The sequence below is a fragment of the Ixodes scapularis genome, unplaced genomic scaffold (genome assembly GCF_016920785.2).
Source record: "Ixodes scapularis isolate PalLabHiFi unplaced genomic scaffold, ASM1692078v2 PGA_scaffold24__2_contigs__length_7659602, whole genome shotgun sequence".
In the NCBI taxonomy this organism is placed as follows: Eukaryota; Metazoa; Arthropoda; class Arachnida; order Ixodida; family Ixodidae; genus Ixodes; species Ixodes scapularis.
The window spans coordinates 7,541,784-7,556,859 of record NW_024609851.1 but is presented as its reverse complement, the minus strand read 5'-3'; positions in this window follow the sequence as shown (position 1 = coordinate 7,556,859).

Below are 15,076 nucleotides of genomic sequence, written 5' to 3'. Positions count from 1 at the left end.
ACCGTTAATGCTATCTAGTTTGGCCAATAACTTACAAGATGCTGTTGATATTAAAATTCACCCCAAAAACAGAAGTGCGCCCGTCTCCAACAATAAAAGGGACAAAGGCGACGACTGACAAAGCACAAGCAACCGATTATATTACAGACTGGACAACAGAACCGTGGACAGGAGTAACAATATCATCAGGAACACCATCGATGCAAGAATCACCGCCAATACCAAGGGAGATTGAAGGTACAGTGGTAAAGGTTCTCGTTGAATATCTCGGCCGACAAAAAACGGTGGACCGGAGAGAAGGACACCTTAAATTCTCATAACCAGAGCCAGTGAGAATACACTCTCTACGGACGGGGTATTCCACACAGAGAAAAATCTATGGGCGCCATGCAACATTGCAGGACGCAGTTTCCGACATTCAATTTTCGCAAACTGAGCTATTTGTTTCTCTTTGTTCTTAAAATACCGCTCAGTACACAACGTGCACGTCGTTGCATCACCTATGGGCGTATTTCCTGGCGGCCATCGCTGCGTCTCTTGTCGCTGAGTAGATGCTCGCAAGAACGTTTCTGCGAGCTAACTTCCAGGTCATCAAGATGGTAGTTTTTGACCAACCATATGTGGAAGTGTATTCCGAGTTTGCGCCTTAAAAATCGGCTCAGTTGCCATGATGTCTACACTTTGTATCTGAAATTTGACAACGGGCGAACACCACGGTCGTCGTGGGCCAATGAAAATCACGAAACGCAGCATGTGACAGCGCTCCAAGGGAGATGGTTACCCTGACGGCAGTAGCTTACGCAACTGCCATGGCAGTAGCCTTCGCCGTTTGCCTATTTCTGATAAAGCGGAGAATAGTGAATGCCACCTATGTTTTGAATAAACAAATGAAAATCTGTTTACAAATATCTAATGCGAAACTAGAGCGCAGTTCTTGAGGAGAAGCAGGGGAGGGTACGGAAGGAAGGGTATGCCGTCCTCCTCCTCTGTTCTCTCAACTCCTCCTCCGCCTCTCCTCCTCCTCTCCTTCTGCCGCTGAGTTTGTTCATGGGTTACCTGACACGAAGTTGTAACGTCATTTTCTTCGCTAAAATTTATTGGGAAAACTTATTGGTGCTGGGGCCACGTGACGTTAATTTCCCTGCTAAATTTAGCGGGGAAACTTAAAACGCTAAAGGTAGCGGGAAATTGTCCCGCCAAATTTAGCGGCAAAACGTTACATAAAGTAACACGCGTGGTTACACCAACGGTGGCGCGACGCCGGCGCCGCTCAACCCAGATTCGGGCACCTAAGAACTCGGCTCTAAAAATGGTTTGACCTGAACCACTAATTAATAATGTTCCAGATTCATAGAAAGAGACTGCAGATTACGTATGTACGTTATTATACGGGGGGCATCAAAAAGTAATAGGAATAAATTTCTGGAGAGTGGCCCGTTCGTAGTAGCAGCTTCAGTCGCTAGCAGCTATTAGCGTAACCCTTTCCGAGTCAGTTTGCCGACCCGCGTCGTCGGTTAAAGTTCTAGACCCATGTTGTAATTTTGTACCGCAAGCGCATCAAAATCAATTCTTGTTTTTAGCAATGTTATATCTCAAGTCACAACATGCGGCCGTGACTTTTTTTATTTATTCTTTATTTATTAAAACGAAGGCGGAAACGTTTAACTCTTCAGACATCTTACATATAAGATGCTTTAAAGAAATCGCATTTCTACCAGTGGTTTTGTCGCTTCAAAGCCGCTGAATTATTTATCGAAGACCAACTTGGCTCAGGCGACCCTTAACCTCCTCAGCTTACGGAAACTTCTAGACAGTTTGGGATTCGGTCTTCGTAGACCGTCGAAGAACAATTGAATAACTTGCTGAACAGAGGAAAGTGTCTTGGAATTCGTGTCAACGCACTTTGACCGAAATTGTTTCACATAAAAAAAAGTGCGAGCGAAAGTTCTGCCTCGTTTGCTCACTGATGATCAGAGGCATTTCCGAGTGTACGCCTTGTCAACAGAACACTTCTTTTTAAACAAAAATGGCAAGACATTGATTCTCCACAACCCTCTATTCACCGGACCAGGCAAAGTGTGACATTTTTTCTGTTCGCACGTTTGAAAAGTGGTAATCACGTTTGTACCGATGCTTTCATTGAAAAGGATATTACTTTGAGGTTGACTGACATGAAAAATTGTCAAAATAAACAAATGCCTTTCTGTTACATAAGTCCGGTTATTTTTGTTTCCCCCTGGCTAATGTATGTAAGCAGCAGCATAATTTAATAAAGTAATAACACCAGCAACGGAGAAAGTGTTTTAAAGACGGACAGAAATAAAAATTCCGGAAAAAACGAAATGAAAGAAAAGGTTTAGGTGGATCTGCCATCGCCTCCTCATAGGTTGGAGTTCATGTGAAACGCAAAAAGGGGAGGGACATCTGGATTGTTGTACACTCAAAATAATTTGTTATTAGTCGAATATCTTAGCATGTCTCTTCTTTGAGATAAAAAAAAAAAAAAGATGAAAGACGTTTACAATTATCTTGGTGAATTCCACTCGCATATCCGGAGCGCTTCCCGAAATCCGCGAGGAAGGTAAAATTCCTCTTCGCAGGACCTGCCCCGAATCGACGAGCGGAAGATGGCCTAGCATTTCCTACTAGGACTAGTCATGGGAGCACGGGTACTCAGTTAGTGCGCGCAATTTTTCTTCGCTGGGACGGAGCGTGCCGCTATCGACAACAAATCCGAGGAGGTTAATTTTGGGCTCGGCCAATCGAACTTTCCCCAGGTTGATTGTTAGACCCGCGTTCCACATCCGCTCAAGCACGATAGTCAAGTGTTCAAGATGCTCCCCGAATGTACGCGAGAAAGCAACAGCGTTATCCATGTATGCCATCGCGAATTCGTATTTTGCGTTTCCGAGCACAACGTCCATCAGACGTTGAAGGCTCGCTGGCGAGTTGGACAAGCCAAAAGGAACGCGGGTGAACTCGTACAGCCCTCTGTGGCAAATGAAAGCGGTTTTCTGCACGTCTAACGGATGCACCTCGATCTGAAGGAATCCGCGGCTGCAATCCAATCTGGTGAACACCACCGCGTTGCCGAGCGCGCACATTATAGAGGAACTTCTGGGAAAAGGGTAACTCTCCCGTACAGACACTTCGTGTCTGTACGGGACTCACACAGGTAACAAACCATCACTGGCACGGCCGTTGCATAATCTCTTCTTGCTTTAGTGCACGAGAAAAACGCCGGCGGCTTGCAGTGTAAAAAGAGTAAACAATCAGTGGTAGCAAAGTGAACAGGCCTAACCTTGCGTCTGCCTCCTTCCGATTTTCGGCTGTTCTTTCTCTCGTTCTTCCTCTCACGATCACAGATGTCAGCGCTTCCGATTTGTCACGCTCCTGTTCCGGCTTTCCATCCCTTTCCTGCGCGAGGTAGAAGCATCCGAGCCGTCACAATCCCGCGTCAACAACCAACGCAACCGAGCAGATCCAGCTCGACCGACTCGACCCGTCACTCCGTCGACGGCGCGTCCGGTCCCCGGTCGGCCCACCGAACTCGTCGGGCATGCACGACTGCCGAGTCAAAGGAAAAGACGTAGCGTGCCCTGTTAACTTTCGTGTACATCTCTGAAATTCCGCGGATCAAGTTCGGCGGAGTTGGAGGCACTCCACGGAGCGGGAGCTGCCAGAGATGTACCAGCGGAAGATGACAAAGTCGAGCCAGACCTGCGAGTTGAATATGCGCGCTCGAAATGGAGCGCTTTTGGAGCGCTCGAAATCTGCGCGTGGAATTCACTACCTGTCACGTGAAATTAGAGCAAAGCTCTTGAGTAGGAGGAGAGGATGGTACAGTGGAAAGGGTATGTCTCTCCGTACGCTCCCCTCCTCCACCTTAACCCGCTAAACTTAGCGGGGAAATATTTCCCGCTGTTTCCACTAAATTTAGCGGGGAAATTTTCCCGCTAGATGTGTACGGGAAATGTTCCCGAAAAATGTAGCCGGGAATTTTTTCCTCTATATTTAGTGGTGAAATTATTTCCGCTAAAATTAGAGGAAAACGTTTTCCGCTTAATTTAGCGGGAAAAAATTTCCGCTAAACTTAGCCGGAAATTTTTTCCAACTATATTTAGTGGCCAATTTTCCGGCTATATTTACCGGAGAACTTTTCCTGCTAAATTCAGCGTGGAAAAGTTTCCGCCAAATGTAGCAGGGAAATTCCCTCTCAGCATAGCAGGGAAAAATTTTCCGCTAAATTTAGTGAGGAAATTGGCGTCACGTGACCTGAACACCAATTCAGTTTCCCCGCTAAATCTAGCGGGGAAACTGAATTTCTGTTGAGGTCATGTGACGCCAATTTCCCTTCTAAATTAAGCGGGGAACTTAACCAGCTAAAGTTAAAGGAGGAAGTTTCCCACTAAATTTAGCGAAAAAGTTTCCCCCTCAATTTTAGCAGGAAAATGTCCACGCTAAGTGTAATGGAAAAAATTCCAGATAAGTTTAGCAGAAATTTTGTTCGATTATTTTAGTGCGAAAATGACCGCGCTAGATTTTGCGGGGAGATTTTCCCGTTAACTTTAGCCGGGAATCGTTTCATAATGCACCGCGCGGTGACGCCGACGCCGACGCCGCTCATCGTGGGAACAGGCGCCTAAGAGCTGCGCTCTAAAAATATAGTCTGGGGAGTATAACCGAGTGTCCAGTAATTTGACAATTATAATTGAAAAAATTAAAATATATCAATGAAAATAAGCGAATGTAACAAACCATATCACCAACGGTACGCGGAAAAGCAGGAAACTTCGTCCAGATAAAACAATCTAAAGATTCCTACGAACAAGGCTCCTAAGCGAATATGAAGTTATTATCCAAGAATCAGCAGACACTTTCACGAAAGCACCTTAAATATGACACACGCGCGCGCGCATGCACACACACACACGCACTCACGCGCACTCACGCACACGCACGCACGCACACGCACGCACGCACGTACATATTGGTTCGTAAAAAAAAGAGAACTGAAATAATTTCAGCGGTTTTGCGCATTTTCCTTTACAGCGTGCGAAAAAGTGTGTGCCCCGCTTCGATGATCATAAAGAGAAGCTAGACGAAGACCAAGAAGGCGTGTAATGAACTGAATAAATACCATTCAGAACGCTAACAGTGCTATTATTAACAATTCTTTTCTTTGCTGCCGACAGGTCACGGCGTACTGTGTGAATCCAGTTAAATATCTTTCACGATACCATAGCAACAATATAGTCAATACCACATAAAAGACAAGGCCCGCCCATGATGTCATCATTAGTGGAACCCTGTCCCGTCCTAAGTGGTATACACGCCGAAGCTAAACGAAAGCCACCGAAAAGCTGCACAGATGGGTCCGTGTTGACGTCACCGCGAGCTAACGTCGCGCTCCTCGTTGCGAGACGCTGCGAGACGGACTGCCAACGATGCTTACGCAAGGTAGGGGACGCTACGTCGATTCACTAGTGATGATGTTGATTGGGAGGAGGGAAGGGGGGGGCTTGTTTTAGAGGGGGTGGGGGTTGAATCAGCCGAGAGTGAACAGTCATTAGCTCGAAATGAAGAAAGAAAGCTTAGTTCATCTCAGACACGTGCCAAAAAATCCGAAGATCATCACTCATTGGCACCGGGAAACCTCTTTCGAAGCTGCAACATTTCCAACGTTGGTTCAATAAACATGACATATCCTGGCACCTCCTGCAGAAGAAGGTGTAATGTCGATAGCTATGAACTTAGGCGTACAAACGGGAAGGGGGGGGGGAAGGCATGGTGTTTTGCACCCCTCCCCCCCTGGAACAGCCTTCACTGGGCAGGGAAACAGTGGCCGGCGGTGTCCAAGGGATACCAAGGACTCCGCCCAAAGGCCCTGGGCGGCGGGGGGGGGGGGGGGGGGGGGGAGGGGAGGGGAGGGCTCTCAAAAACAAGTTGGTATGCCACTGGCTATGGAACTCCTACATACACAAGTGAATGACCAAACGATGCAGTCGCTTTGGGAGATCGGTGGATGAGTGTGCAAACGCCCGAGAGCTCGAAGGATCATCCTGCAGAACCAAAGGATTGTGAGTTCATCACCAACTCCTGCTCGTTTGTGTATCACTGCTGGATGATGCACGTTAAAGACCCAGGCTAGCGGCTGTACTGCGCTGGCTAGCAGTGACACCAGAGGCACTTTCTAGCTCACCAACTTTACGCTGTATAAACATACGCGCAACATAATTTATGCCGTTGCTTCTATCATGACGAAAACAATTCTATGACAACACGGGGTGCAGGGACAGGCAAAATCGTGTTCAGGCAAGAGCGCCAACTACCGCGCATCTACAATCTCAAGGAGAGCAGAGGACGAGAGCGCGCCGGGACATCAGAGCGCCAAGCTATGATTGGTATGATTAGGGGGTAGACCCAAAGCTTGTGGGCACCCCAGGGATTCCAAGCGTTTGGCCCAGGTTGCCCCTCCGACAATCATGAGTAATTATTTTCACCACGAAGGGGCCAAGGGCAACTGGCCACGGGAGCGGCGCTCCGCCGCTGATAAAGGGCTGTCGCAGCGTATGCGCAGGGGCTGTTCGGATCGCGGCTCAGGGGATAACGGCAATTAAATGTTTACGTGTTGTTGAACCGGTGTGCTGTGTCATTCCCCGATACCGGTAACAGCAAGGGAAACCCCACAAGCGATAGCTTCCTTCATCTCCGCTACACTGTTCAAACGCGTTAGAACACGGGACGCCGACGTCTGGCGTTTGTCGCTCGCATTCGAATACGTTTGACGAGTCCGGTGGAGACAAAGACAGCTGGCTTTAGGTCTACCCACTCAAGAGAATGAGTAGCGTGTTTTCTTCGTCACCGGCTATCCTGTAGGATTCAATAATCTCTCAGCCGTGCTTGTTCTTGTGTCTTCCAATTATGCTGGTGTCCTTGAGCCGGGCTTCACAATTCGTACAGAAGCGTTTATGCACAACAATCGGATGAAAAGAGTTGCTTGAAGCACGGAAAACCTCCAGGACGTGCTCACTTAAGGGCGGTTCAAACAGACTCGGAATACGGAACCCGGGAGCCGGAACCCGTACTGACGTAATCACTTCCGGCTCCCGTTTACGGGAGCTGACGTCACGGTTTGATTTGAACGGAGCGCGGCACAGGTCTCCGTATACGGGAGCTGACGTCACGGCGGCTGCCCAGGCAATCAATCAGTGGCTGTCGTCAAGCCGGGTCGTCGCTCCGTCTAGAGCGGCACTCGCTTTGTTTCGTGATGGCGTCCTCTCGGCAGGATCCCGGCTACGAAGCTCGAATCGCCTCACTCATGAACCTTTGTGTAGTGAGGTACGTCACAAATGCAAGAACTATCAACTGGCGTCGGCTGACTACATTCGCGGCTACCTGTGAGCAGTACATGCGGAGCCTGAAGAAAAAGGAAAAGCGAAAGGCCGTCCGCGAGCTCCTGAAGTCTCGGAAAACGCTTGGCGAGTATGCCACCATCGTGAGACAAATGTACGAAGACCCCGACGGCCGGGACTTCTTCGAGTGCTTCCGGGTGTCACGAGCCAGTAAGGTGTGCTGCTTTTTATTTTGTATTATTTTCATGTTATAGAGCTAGTGGCGTTCCACGTGGGCCCGCGCGTCGCTTGCAGGAATACTCGCGCGGAGCGTGCGCTCCCGCAGTGAAACCACGTTTATATCATTTTTAACGCGGCAGGATCACGAGAGCAGCTTTCGTAAGTGTCACACGCGTGTCAAATTTTACTGCGTCTGTGCTATAAAAAATAGCAATGGCATGCACATGTGCAGCTCGTACGACACACACACACTGTTCACTAAATCTGGTCAAGGTGTTGTGCTCCTTTAAGTGCATGTATGACGGAAGCCGGTTGTGCTTCTTTGTCCTTTGTGCTAGCTAAAGGAGTATTCACGGGACGCCATATTTGTGGGCGATGCCTAGAGCGCATGCTCAGAACAAGCCCACATTAATGGTATCTAAGACAGGCAATCTTGATGGTGAAGAATGCACGTTCCATAAGAACCGTGAAAGCTCGCCAACTGCACTCGCTCAGCAGTCGCGCACACAGCTATGGCCGCCAGTGAATACTTCCTATACTTCGTTTCACCTTATGTTGTACCGAAGAGAAGGCTAGAAACCCGAGCCCATAGCGTTGGGAGCTGCTCTTGATGCTCGAGAGCTTGTGCCGCTAATATGTGCCCTAGAGCGAGGAGCTCGCGCTTGTAGCCTTTCCTGAGGTGAAAAAGAGTATAGGATGTGTGCTTACAAGTTGCTTGTGAGTGAATTCTGCACGAAAGCTCGCCCTACAGAACCCAGGGATCTTGGGTTCAATCCCCACTCCTGCCCGTTTCGATCCTGATGAGCACCGTACCAGCAAACGTTTGTCTTTCACTACTGCGTGACTGGTGTTAAAGACCCTAGGCTAGCGGTCGTACAGTACTGCCTAAGAACTCTCATCTACAGCGCGCACCGATGTCGTTGACCTTTTTAACCTTTCAAGTGCCTGATGTAGCTCACACGCACAATGGTTGCAGCCCAGATTTTGTTTCGGGGGAAGGGAACATTACAAAATATGAGAGGGATGGGGGAGTGGAGGCCCCAGCAATATGGAAGATTTCGAAGAGGGGGGGCTCGGCTACGAGCCTGGTTGCAGCACGTCAGCTTTGAGCCTTTCTACTCCTACTCACTTTTTTACTGTATTACCGAGACCTGTAGCTCTTACGTTATGGGCAGCGTACCTGGTGAGCCATATGGGGCATTAAGTATCGTTCCCGCTCTGTGACATCACGCGTAAAATTGTGAAAGAAAACATCAAGATGAGAAGCTGCAAAAAGCGTCCCTCAGTTTTAGAACGGATGCTGAAGGTGCAAGCGGCATTCTTGTTTTGTTGGTTTAAATTTGTTTGCTGTCTTCTGATCATGAACAGGCACCCACACACAGGTGCCTGAATGCGTCCACACTACCAAGTAACTACTGCCACATAACAATTTTGAATTGCATTAATTTCAGTAGGTGCACAAGTCCTCACACTCTGCCGTCTTGCAAGAACCAACGTCTCAGCTGAGGTGGTGGTTCTAGCAAGCTTGCCGGCTTCAGGTAAAGCTATTCCACAGCGGGCTTTCTATGTCAACAGTTGACGTGTGTCAGCGAATTTTCAATTCCTATATTGCATGCATGTAGCTGATGGGTGGACTATTATAATCTCTAGAGCAGTTAATGCAACACTCATTTGTATCTCTAGATTTGACCGCCTCCTGGCCCTCGTCGCTCCATTGTTGAGCAAGCAGGCCACCAACGCAGATGACACCATCTCTGCAGGGGAAAGGCTCTGCGCCTTTCTACGGTAAGACCATCTGGTATTTCTCACTGAAATCTTAAATTTCAACCGTCTCTATATGATGCTCAACCATAGGTTTCACTTACGTTCTGTTACCTCGCTAACCAGGACAACATCCTCCCACGCAATTAAACTATGCTCGCTGCATATTTCTGGTTCTAGTGCGCTTAACAAAGGGATTGGATCCTTTAAAAAAATACCGAAACAATTGAAATATATTTCTGTTATGTTCAAAAAAAGAATCAATATGATCAATAATATTTGTAAATGGTACGGATATAATGTGTTTTGGACGGATGGCTATATTTTCAGCCTAAACGGCCCAATTGGGCAAGCGATCGAAAATCAGCCATCGGGAATTGCAATACTTCTCGCGATATTTGGCGCGTTTGTGATGTCACTTGCTCTAGCACGGGAAAGGGTATATGACAAGGATGCCATAGTTATAAGCTTTGCCACTTGGTGGCGTTGACATAGTTTTTCGGAGCTTATTTCTTTATCACACGTGCAAACTTTTCCGGAACTTTATTTGAATGATACTCGAAAGTCTGAGATTTTAGAATTTTCAAGTGGAAGCAGACGAAAGGTAGAAAAGAGCAGTTTGTAGATTTAGTAAGGCAGCCTTCTCATAGGCAAGACGTATTCCAGTGTTGTCGTTGGGATTCTAGCCCATTCTGCTGATAGTTTAGAGACATACTTATGTGACCTTTACGAATGGAAGTTCGACATAAAAAGGAAGAGAAATGTAAAACTTGTCTAAGTTTTCCAGGAAAATATAAAAAAAACAGTCGGTTTTGTACAACTGGCAGTCCCCAAATCCGGAGTTTCTCGTATAAATCCCATTCCGTAAAATTTTTGCGTGCGAGTGTTTTTCGGATTTTTATTTTGGATTTATGCGAAAACGCACAGCCCTACACGTAATGTACAGGAAATCCGTACTGCATTTATTTTAGCACTGTACAGAGCAGGAGACACATCGACGAGCGAAAACACTCCGTAAACTCCAGCCTCTTTAAAGCACAATTACAAAGTATATGCCACGTGACAGCCTCTATTGCAATGCGCATATGGACTCCACTTTCTGTGTCGACAATACGAAAAGTCGTGTACAACAACTGCCCAATGTAAGGTCCAGGTTGGGGGTATGTCTCTTGTTGCAATAACCAGTTATATCCTTTAAAATGTTTATTCATTTTGCTTTTACCTTTATTTCACACACTAGGTACCTGGCTCATGGTTCTTCTCAGCGGATCATAGCCAAGAGCTACTGCCACAATGCAGCCTTTGCCTGTGCCAACGTGCAGGAGACCAGCCGAGCACGGCGGACTGTCTTGGATCCCCTGTACATGCCTGCACCAACCGAAGAGCTATGGGCTATAAACGCACATCAGTTCTACGACCTATGGAACTTCCCAAACTGTGTCGGTGCCATTGGTGGCAAGCACATTACAGTTGAGGCACGTGGTTCAGCCACCTTTAACTACAAAAAGACGTACAGCATAATTCTACTGGCAGTGGTTGATGCCCAGTACAAGTTTGTAATGTTAGACATCGGGGAGTTTGGCTCCTGGAATGACAGTGCGGTGTTCAGGAGCTGTCCCATTGGCCAAAATATGACATCAGGAACCCTCCAATTCCCAGAGCCACAAGAGCTTCCTCACAATCAGTCAAGATGCCCTTCGTCCTAGTGGGAGACGAGCATTTCCCTAAATAGAAAACCTGATGAGGCCCTACCTTGGCACATTATTGACACAGTGTAAAAAGGTGTACAACTACCGCCTTTCAAGAGCACGACGCAGTGTCGAAAATGTGTTTGGCATCTTGGCAGCAAGTTGGAGGATTTTCCGACACATTATCCAGGCTGAACTCTCCACAGTTGCCAACCTTGTGTGGGCAGCTGTTTTACTGCTCAACTTTCTGTGAACATCTGACGAGGAGGAGGAGGCAGGACTTGCAAGGTTCGTGTATGCGCCTCCTGCCTATGTTGATCACGAGGACGACAGTCACGATGTTCAAGAGGGACAGTGGCGACGAGACGTTGCTCGTGGAAAGAAAAGCCACAGCACCTTCACTAGTGTAGGGCGGGTGGGCAGCATCAACCACTCCAAAACAGTCAGGAAAGTGAGAGACACATTTGCTGCTTGCTTCTGCTTGGAGTTTGGAGAGGTCTCCGGGCAGTACAAGGCAGTGCGTCGTGGATGCCGTCGTAACACAGTTTGAGAAGTTCAATATTATGCTAACTTTTCTGTTTGATGCTTTCCTACTAACGTGTATTTGTTTACTGCATGTTTCTATTGTCGTATTGTGAACACATCTTTGTGTTTGTGGCTACCCCTTGTGTGCAGTTTGCCTGATTAGTGTTTGCTCCTCTTAATGCATGTCTTGGTTGTGGGCTGTGTTAGTCTGGGCTGCTGAGTACTGTAAAATCCATTATTTTTGCAGCCCCAATTTTTTTAATGCATGGTATTTTCCAGAATGTATTAGCTGTATGATGTCTTCTATTGGGTTTCAAAACGTCCTTTCTTCTTGTACTGCATAGACGCATGCATGGCCGAGGCACTGTGTTATTGGAGTGTTTGTGTGCTGCGGTGCGATTTGGGCATTCCTTGATCACAGCTGTCTTGGCCCACAGAGTTTGCCGTATTGTTGAACTTCATGTGCTTGCTCTAAGTGCATGTCTTGGTTGTAGGCTCTGTCGGTGTGGGCTGGTAAGTATGGTGCAATGTTTGTTTTGCCCGTGTGTCCCTTTTGTCTTTGTTTTCTTCCTAGTGCGTCTGTGTGAACTCTTATTTGCTGCTTGATTTCTTTGCACGCCACATTTTGGAGTTTCCTCCTCCTCGTTTAACAGAAATTGCTTTGGCCTCCACGTTTAGTGTTCCTGTTCTTAGTTGCATGGTCTATTTCAGGATGTATTGGCTGTAATGTCTATTTGGCTCGAAAGCCCCCTTTCTTTTAATGCATGGATGCATGTATGGTCGAGCCACTATGTAATTGGAGTGCTTGTGTGCTACGGTGCGATTTGAGCATTCCTTGATCACAACTGTCTCGAGCCATATAGTAGGCTTTATTGTTGAACTGCATGTGCTAGATTTTGCTTTGCATGTGCAGGCAGTACGGACCATATCAAGGAAGGACACGTCTAATTTGGTTACTCCTGCTAAGTTTCTTGATGGGCTGGGTGTTTTTTAACAGTAGAGATTCGTATTGTGTGCCTGATGCTTCTGTTTCTCTTTCCAGTTTCAGGCGCGAGCCTTGGTCGAGGGGTGAAGACTACAGAGACCGACTTCATATCCTTACATGTGGAATCACCTCATGCATCCCCACCCTTTCCTTGCCAGACTGGCTTGTGGGAGCCATATCAAGCCAGCTGGTCTCTCGGCAGAGCCTGACTGCTAGAGAGCGCGTCTCACGTTTGGTGGATACAAGTCGCAGATCACAATAGAGATTCCGCTTTTTTTTTTGTCTCGACTAAATGAGTGGCAGCGAAGCTCGCAGCCCAGACCTTAAGAGTTCACATTGCAATTATTTTTCGCCAGACGAGAAAAACCGGAACTCCATTTTGATAGGCTAGGTGCTTGCACCCGCCAACCAACAGGCACGCAGGTGCTGGTACAAGCCTGGCGTACGGCGGTCCTGGACCTAGCCCGGAAAAGGGACCTGCACGTGACAGCACTCATCATAGGCTGCCTGGAACTGCTTGGAATAAAGCTATTTAGATACTGTTACCAACTGTATCGTCTAGTTTCGATGGGCTTTCAGGTACAACCATTGGCGCCATTTGTTACAGGATATGTAAGCTGCAACATCTAAACAGGTCTTGTGCAAGTGTTACATACTCCTACTGATACAATGAACACCAAACTAATTGGGGTGTGGATCGCAATGCATGCCTCAAGGACATGGCTTTTTCTATCAAAAAAGGTGCCTCCTGAACTTGTGAACAATTAGAGGAATTGCCTATACCAGAACCTTTTGAGAACATCTTGGGAACTCCAGAATGACTGCCAATGCAGTGGTCAATCACAGCAGCTAAAATTACTAGTGGGAACTGCAACTCTGAGCACACCACCTTTACTTGTGGTGAGGCGAATGACTGATTTTCAATCCGGGAATTGGGGGGTGACTGGTGGCAGGAGACGGGGGTGGTAGATGTGTGTGTATAAATTACTGCTTCTCGCCGAGCATGGACGTGTTGAGAAAAGAGGCCGCACAGGTGACCCGGGTTCAACGGGCGCGCAAGGGTTATTTTTATTAATTGTAGGCTGCACTTGTTTGAAACCGAAACTAATTTTATCGCCAAAGTTGTCTACGGATCATAGCATACACACTTTTCTGAAAGCAAACTGAACCAAGAACAACAAAACGTGAACAGGTTGAGCTTATTATTGATTAAATTATTACTCTACAATATTTTTTGTGAAGTGTATTCGGCTTCATCTTACAGAAAGTTAAAAAAATTATCAACCTGGTCTGGTAATGTTCACAGTCATTCCGAAGCCGCGGACGGCGAATCTCGATTCGGAGAAAGATTCGTCCATCACTTATCTTTCTCACTCAGAATCAGGGGGGAAAAAAAAGACAGCGCGAAAAAAAAAATGTCCCTTGTTTTACTTTGACAGTCTCGGTCAACGTTACGCGTGTGTATCGTTTGTGCATTATTTTATAATAGCGCGACGAAATGAAATGAACAGGAATAATTTGTGTCATAAACTGGCAACATTGACAACGTGAAGAACTGTCGAAATCCGATTTATTCCGTTTCTTTGTTGTCGTCGGCTGTCTCCTCGTGGTTCTGCGCTGCTGGTGTCTGGCCCGCTTCTTCCTCCCTCGTTTCGTAGTCATGGAAGGAATTCTGGGAGGCGACAGCTAACTAAAGTTCCTGACCAGACGGCACATGCGTTTCGCATGTGACGTGCGGACACCTGCACGTTTAGTGTGGTGGTGGTGGTGGTGGGGGGGGGGGGGGGGGGGGGGGGCACCGCGGCATCGGTGCTCACGAAGGTTCGGGGGCGGCGTCTGAGGCGGGTGGAGTTCTTCGTCGTCTACGTCGGGGGCAACGACCTCGACAACGGCAGGCGACCGGACGAAGTCTGCCACGACATCCTGGTACGTTGTCTATCTCGTCCCGATTTGTCTCGTATCTCATACAGATAGCACGGCGTTCAGACACAGTAGCTTCTTCGCTCATTTGCAGGACCTCGTTGAGCATCTCAGGACACTTGCCACCACAGTGTTCGTGTTCAAGGTGCTGCCGCGGTGCTGGGTGGACCCCCAGGACGAGCGCAGACGGTTGGCGCTGAACCGTAAGCTGGCGAAAGGCGTGAAGGGCATGGCGGACGTGGTCGCCATCAACGCGGATGTAAGTTGTCTGTAGCCCGAGTCATGTAATTTAATGAATCATGCTTTAATTACATGTATTATGAAGTCCTTAGTTTGCTTATGCATTGCATTGGTCATACAGAATTGGTAAGGGCATTGTGAAACAAAGCACTTAATAGCTTTCAATCTTCAAAACTTACTAGAGCTGAATGTGCATTGGTACAGTGCTAGTATACATGTGTATATAAAAAAATGCCATGGTAAGGGCACATAAAAGTACGGAAACAAACAGCATTGCTGCGTTTCGGGTGGACGCCCCTCGACATGCTGTAATTGAGAAATTACATGCCATCAGAAATTTTAAGGGCGCCTCTACTGATATTTAGGGACGTGTTTTTTTTTGC